Here is a 7,649-nt window from a genome sequence, read left to right as displayed (position 1 = left end):
AGAGGCAGGTGGGTCTCTGTTTGAGGCCAGCCTGGTCTACAGATCAAGTTCTGTACTATGTAGAAACCTGTCTCAAAAAAAAAAAAATAAAGCAAAACAAAAAATTGACAGCCATATTTCTTTCTTTAATTAATTATTTTTGGGGGGTAGGGAGTTCAAGACAGGGCTTCTCTGTGTAACAGTTCTGGTTGTCCTGAAACTCACTTTGTAGACCAGGGTGGCCTTGAACTCACAGAGATCTGCCCTCCTCTGCCTCCCAAGTGCTGGGATTAAAGGCCTGCACCACCAAGCCCAGCATAAGGACTCCCAATATTTCTAAAAGTTTATGTCCAATACTGACTGCAGATTATTTGAAAAAGTTGACAGACGGTTTTGTACCCACACCTCTTTTTGTGCTTTGATGGCTTCTATCAAGAAATGGCCTCCATTGCCCCAGCATTTGCATCTGAACTGGCATAATGGCTTGATTAGGTCAAGAGTATGTGAAAGAAATAACAGTGAACCACGTCCCAGTCTAGGCTTCAAGAAGCTTTACAATGTTCCCCCCCTCTCTTGAAACAGTATTCATCCGTGAGCAGGGTTGTAGGCAATGCCGGAAGATGGGGAACTACGCAGAGCAGAGGCCTGTGGTCTCATCTGAGTTCATGCTAGGCCGGCCAGCGTGGCAACTGACCCAGCTGCATGAATGAGCCCACGTAAGACCAAAGAACGGCCCCACTAGCTCAGTGGTAGAACGCTTGCCTAGGAAGCGCAAGGCCCTGGGTTCGGTCCCCAGCTCCGAAAAAAAGAACAAAAAAAAAAAAAAAAAGAACGGCCCCACTGCCAATTCACAAAAGCATGAGCTAAACAAATATACTCCTGTTTAAGCCACTAAGTTAAATAACAGTTGTAAAAGTAAATGCTGTCACTCTTCCCTTTGTCCAATGAACAAGGTACAGAATTTGCCTTAGATGCTCATGGTCCAGCATCTGACTGTGTCTGACTTTCTATGTCGTGTCCCAGAGATCTCTAAATTGTTATGATCCAGGGACCTGAGTGATGTTGCTCAGTTGAAAGAGTACTTGAATAAAGCCCTGTGTTTGATACTCAACAAGCCACTTAGTGGGGGGTAGGTAGAAGCAGAAAGATTCCAAGTTCAGTTGTCCTCAGCTACATAGTGGGTTTGAGGTCATGCTGGGCTACATGAAAGCACATCTCGGGCTGGAGAGATGGCTCAGCGGTTAAGAGCACTGACTGCTCTTCCTGAGGCCCTGAGTTCAATTCCCAGCAACCACATGGTGGTTCACAACCATCTGTAATGGGATTCGACGCCCTCTTCTGGTGTGTCTGAAGATAGCTACAGTGTACTCATATGAATAAAATAAATCTTAAAAAAAAAAAAAAAAGAAAAGCATGTCTCAAAAGACAAACCAAACAAATTGGTGATGTTATGCTGGCCCAAAGTTTACTTTCTTGCCACTGGAAAAGGCCAGCGGCCTGAGAACAAGTTATGATGGGAAGGAAAGGGTATTGTTTGGAAATGTAGCAAATCAAAGAAGATGGGAGGCTATCGCCAAGAAAGGTGTTCTTAGGGGACTGCAGGGTGTGAAGAGTCCTTTTATGGGAGGAAAGGGGGAGTAGGGGGGTTCTGAGCAGGAAAAACATTGAGAATTAGGGAGCTCTAGGTACCGCTGGATGGAGCTCTAGGTGGAGCTGGATGTTATTTTAGCTGCTTTTATCTTGGTGTCGTTAGACATGAAGAGGAAGAGGTCAGATGTGTTTCTGTGCTGTCATCCTTGTACTATAATTCCAGGTAGAACATTTTTCAGATGCCATCCATTCTCTACAACGCAGAACTGAGCAGACATCTGACCCGAGGGTTAAGGTAGCAAGTAAGACAAGATATGTCACGCCAGCAGAGCTGCCAAACTCTCTCATGTGTGAATTTCCCATCTGACGTCTGAAAGCTTTGAGGCAATGCTTTGATCAAAGCTGCCTTCAGGTCCCTGAGAAGAAACCTCAACACTTGTTACCATAAACCAACAGGTCGGGGGCTGGGGAGATGGCTCAGTGGTTAAGAGCACTGACTGCTCTTCCAGAGGTCCTGAGTTCAAATCCCAGCAACCACATGGTGGCTCACAACCCTCTGTAATAGGGACCGATGCCCTCTTCTGGTGTGTCTGAGGACAGCGACAGTGTAGTCACATACATTAAATGAGTAAGTAAATGAATATTTAAAAAATCATGGTAGCAAAAAGCATGGTGTTAAAAAAAAACCAAACAAACGATGAACCAAGAGATCAGAGCTGTTACCTACAGCAGAGCTGTTGGGAAATTAAAAAGAGGCTACTGAGCTGTACTGACCTCCGGAAGTCAGTTGTTTTTACAATGAACCCTAAACAACAACAAAAGAAGTGACATTTGAGTTTTCCCTCAGCTCTGCTGCCTCCACATGCTGCTTTTGTCCTCCATAACATAGCTTCTCTCATAGATACCACCTAGAGCACATGTGGGTCATTTTTTTCTGTAAGTGAACGATGTAGAAGAATTGACAAGGACAGGTTATCTATCGACTTGGTCACTGTTCTATTGGTGTGAAGAACCCCCACCATCAAAGCAACTCCTATAAAAGAAAACATTTCATGGAGGGCGCTTGCTTCCACTTTCACAGGTCAGCCCATTACCATCGTGACAGAGCGTATGGTGGCAGGCAGGCATGAGGCTAGAGCAGTAGCTGAGAGCTACGTGCTGATTGGCTGGCCTAGAGAGACTGTGGGCCTGGCATGGGCCTTTGAAACCTCAAAGCCCACCACCAATGATGCCTTCCTCCAACTAGGCCACACCTTCTAATCCTTCTAATCCTTTCATACAGTGCCGCTCCAAGCACTCACATATATGAGCCTGTAGGGCCATTCTTCTTTTTTTTTTTGAGCTGGGGACCAAACCCAGGGCCTTGTGCCTGCTAGGCAAGCACTCTACCACTAAGCTAAATCCCCAACCCCTTGTGGGGCCATTCTTATCAAACTACCACACTCCACTCCCTGGCCCCCATAGTCTTGTAGCCCTATCAGCATGCAAAATGATTTTCACAGTCTCAACACGGTTTAAAAGTCAGAAGTTCAGCTAAGCAGTGGTAGCACACTTGGGAGGCAGGGGCAGGCAGATCTCTGTGAATTTCAGACCAGCATGGTCTACAGAATGAGTTCCAAGGCAGCCAGGGCTACACGGGGAAACCCTGTCTTGGAAAACAAACAAACATTGTAAGTTCAAAGTCTCTTCTGAGACTCATGGCGACCTCTTAACTGTAATCCTCTGTAAAATCAAAACAGCAAATCACACACTTCCAACATACAATGGCACAGAATATACATGACCATTGCAAACCCGAGGGGGAAAGAACAAAACCGAAAAGCAAGACCTAACACCAGCTGGGCAAACTCCAAATTCTTTTTTTTTTTTTTTTTCGGAGCTGGGGACCGAACCCAGGGCCTTGCGCTTCCTAGGTAAGCGCTCTACCGCTGAGCTAAATCCCCAGCCCCCAAACTCCAAATTCTGCACCTCCATGTCTGCTGTCAAAAGTGCATTTCAGATCTCCGACTCCATTCAGCTCTGTTGACTACAAAACACTTCTCTCTCTTGGGCTGGTTCCACATTTGGCCTGCAGCTTTTCTTAGTAGGCATCCCACATCTCTGGCATCGCCAACATCTTAGGGTCTCTCAGGCAATCCAGGCTTCACATCCACAGTTTCATGCAATGGCCTCTCTGGGCCTCCATGCAGGGATACCCCCTGATGCATGCCTGTCTTCGATGGCCTTCCTTAGCTACAGGGGGAGGAGACTCCATAATCCTTTCTTGTGTCCTTGACCCTAAAACCAGAACCATGTAGCCAATGCTGCCAAGTTCTGCTGTTTGATGGGTGTTGGGGTTCAGGAATCCCCACATAAATAATTCAACCTATCTCAGTTAAGCAAGAATAGATTATTGAAGGGCACCTCAACACTGATCCATCAGGACCACAAAAAAGGACTTGAGCTTAATTGTGGTACCAGTCTGTTCTTAGGACAGGCTTTTTATAGGAGAAACCAAATTCAGAAGTTCAGAAGGTAAGGGTGCAGGCAGTACTACAGTTTGGCAACTAGGCAAAGAATTAGCAGTTGGCCTTTAAGCTGATTGGTCCTGAGTGAGGTAAGGGGAGTGGTGAACAGGGGAGTTTCAGAGCTGATTGGCTTGAAAGGAGGGGCCTGCAGCTGCTGGAGCCTTGCCAGAGCTCAGTCAAACTGATAGGAAGTGAGGGAGGAGGGATATTTCAAGAGCCAGTGATTCTTAACCTTTTTAATCCTTTAATATATTTTTAAGTTAAAAATTACTTAAGTTTTTAAGGATTTATTTATTATGTATACAACATTCTGCCTGCATGTACACCTGCAGGCCAGAAGAGGGCACCAGATCCCATTACAGATGGTTGTGAGCCACCACGTGGTTGCTGGGAATTGAACTCAGGACCCCTGGAAGAGCAACCAGTGCTCTTAACCGCTGAGCCATCTCTCCAGTGCAAGAAACACCTTTAAATCCTATTTTTCATAAGTCTAGTTGTTAGGACGGGAGTTGCATAAGAATATCCAATTTAAAAGAATCTTTAGACCTGTTTTGTTTTGGTTTGGGTTTGGTTTGGTTTGGTTTGGTTCAGCTCATGCCATACGTTGTTGCCCAGAATGGCTTTAACCCTGAGTTATTTGTTTTAAGTCAACTTTCTGTTGCTGACATTACAGATTTTTTAACCATACATCATAACTTACAAGCCAATATTTTATAACCAAGACATGAAGAACATAGTAAACTTCTACATTTAAGGGGCTGGAGAGGGGTTGGGGATTTAGCTCAGTGGTAGAGCGCTTGCCTAGCAAGCGCAAGGCCCTGGGTTCGGTCCCCAGCTCCAAAAAAAAAAAGAAAGAAAGAAAGAAAAAAAAAAGAAAAAGGGGCTGGAGAGATGGCTCAGTGGTTAAGAGCACTGTCTGTCCTTCCAGAGGTCCTGAGTTCAATTCCCAGCAACCACATGGTGGCTCACAGCCATCTGTAATGGGATCCGATGCCCTTTTCTGGTTTGTCTGAAGACAGCTAAAGTGTACTAATATACATAAAGTAAGTATATTAATTAAATATTTTAAAAAACTTCTACATTTAAGACCAGTCAGAAATAAAAATGCAGTAGCAACACACATTTATGCATTTAAAACAGACAAAATTTTTATTTCAAGGGAGGAGCACCTTGCTATCTATTGAAGCCAATTCTCACGGGCACAGAAGTTTTGCAGCAGAACTGGCCACCAGCTTTCTTAGCAGAGAAACCGAGAAGCTGCCGATGCTGCCTTAAGAGCAGTTTGCACAGATAAGCAGCTTCTGGCTTGCTGGCAGCTCGATCCAGGCAGGAGGCACCAGTTTATCAGCTTTTGTTGTCTGAATTGGGCACTTTTTTCTACAAGTCCTTGAAATAAGTTAAAACTAAATCAGGGAGTGAACAAGCAGCAGATGAGGTTTTAACTTTTTTTTTCTGACTATGAAACACAGCGCAACAATCATGCAACAAAATGGCAAACTGACGTATGGGGGACAGACTAGAGCGCCAAGGACAACCAATAGAGCTGGGGGCAGGGAAGAGAACCCGCCTAAGGGACCCAGAACAGAACCAGACATTCCCATAGTGGGAACCAGAGAGGAAGCAGGACATCTGACCTCCTCTGACCCTAGGAGCTTGTGCTGTACCCAGCCCTCCTCTTTTGGGTCTCCAAAAGTCTAGACCAAATGAGAAATAAGAACAAACCAAGAACAGCGCAGGTACCAGAAACTTAGCGCCTCAGGAGGGAGCACCAGCTTGGTGGCATTCACTAGCAATAACTGAGGGGTACTTGAGGGTAAGGGACATTCCCAGTCAATGAACTAAATGTTGAGCTTCAGGAATCACCACACAAACCACACAAACACCCATCTCAGTTAAGCAAGAAGAGTTTATGAAGGCACACCCCAAGAGTGATTGATCAGGACCACAAAAAAGGGCTCAGGAGTTTAATTGTGATACCAGTCTGTTCTTAGGACAGACTTTTTGTAGGAGAAAACAAGTTCAGAAGTTCAGAAGGCAAGGGTGCAGTACTACAGTTTGACTAACTAGACAAAGAATTATCAGCTGATTGATTGGTCCTGAGTGAGGTAAGGGGGTGGTGGAGCAGTGATGAACAGGGGCGTTTCAGAGCATTGCAATACCAGAGCATACGTAATGCAACCGTAGTGTTATGACCTTTTAGGAGAATTTTTCCGTGTAAGCTATGGATCATTACCTCCGGGAAGTGGAGTCTGAGAACCTGAACTTAATTTCACCTTATGAGCAAAATGGAGACGGAGAACAAAATGGCTGCCGTTATGTTAAAAGGAGCAGGCCTCAACAATGGGGCTGGAACTCGAGCCCTTTGTTCGATTACCTTTACGACAGCTTTCTGTTGTTGATGGTTCCCTTCGCCCCTTCTGATCCTCCGGCCTCTACCTCCTGAGCGCTGGGATGGCAGGTGTGTATTACCTGGATTATTAGCTGGATAATTTCTCTCTTGTGTTTAGCAGTGTTTAAAATGTATTCATCCACTTAAAGCTTGCTCGACACATGCCCAATTCAGAAGTCAGAGATCAGAGTAGAGACTGTGTCTAAGTCTATAGAGTGCCTTCTTTGGGGCCTCCGATAGATTTTCCCTCTTACTCCAACCCCACTCCAACATAACTCTATATTTCCAGCTGCAACTCCAAGTACTTAAAGTATCCCAAGATGCGTCTTCTGGTTTTCCTTTCTCTTTCTGTTCTCCCTGACTTCCAATCAAATCCTCAGTTTTTCTCCAAGTTTTAGCCACATCTACGATGCTGCTTGGGACCTCAGTATAAAAGCCACAGAACACGGGTTACTCCTCCAGTGTCCTGTCTTTTTCTCGTTTATAACCACCACCCCACCCCCCACCCCACCCCCCCGTTTGGGCCTGGCATTAACTCCTTCCCATTGACTTCAGTTGGGGAAATGATCAGCTTTCTCAAGAGCCTAAAGCTATGATCTACTCAGCCATAAACTTTCTTTTTTTTTTTTTTTTTTTTTTTTTTTTTTTATTTTATGTGCATTGGTGTTTTGCCTACATGTGTGTCTGTATGAGGGCATCAGATCATGGAGTTATAGACAGTTGTGAGCTGCCTTGTGGTTGCTGGGAATTGAACCCGGATCCTCTGGAAGAGTAGTCGGGTGCTCTTAACCGCTGAGCCATCTCTCCAGCCCAGCCATAAACTTTCTTTGTCATCTTTCACAAAGTTACCAAATAATTCTTTCAGGTTTTGCATCTTTAAAATACAAGCCAGGCATAGTGGCATGTGCCTTTAATCCCAGCACTTGGGAGGTAGAGGCAGGCAGATCTCTGAGTTTGAGGCTATCTTGGTCTACAGAATGAGTTCCTGGACAGCCAGGGCTACAGAGAGAGACCCAGTCTAGAGAAATGAAAAATAAATAAATAAATAAATAAATAAATAAACAAACAGACAGTGCTGGGTATTGAACCTATGGCCTTGTGAAAGTTTTACCAATAGGGCTACATCTACATCCCCTGCCTCAAATCTTGCATTTTAAAGTATATGTGCAGACCCATACAAGTAA

The sequence above is a fragment of the Rattus rattus genome, chromosome 17 (genome assembly GCF_011064425.1).
Source record: "Rattus rattus isolate New Zealand chromosome 17, Rrattus_CSIRO_v1, whole genome shotgun sequence".
In the NCBI taxonomy this organism is placed as follows: Eukaryota; Metazoa; Chordata; class Mammalia; order Rodentia; family Muridae; genus Rattus; species Rattus rattus.
The sequence above is the reverse complement of the archived record's forward strand: the minus strand, read 5'-3'. Positions refer to the sequence as shown.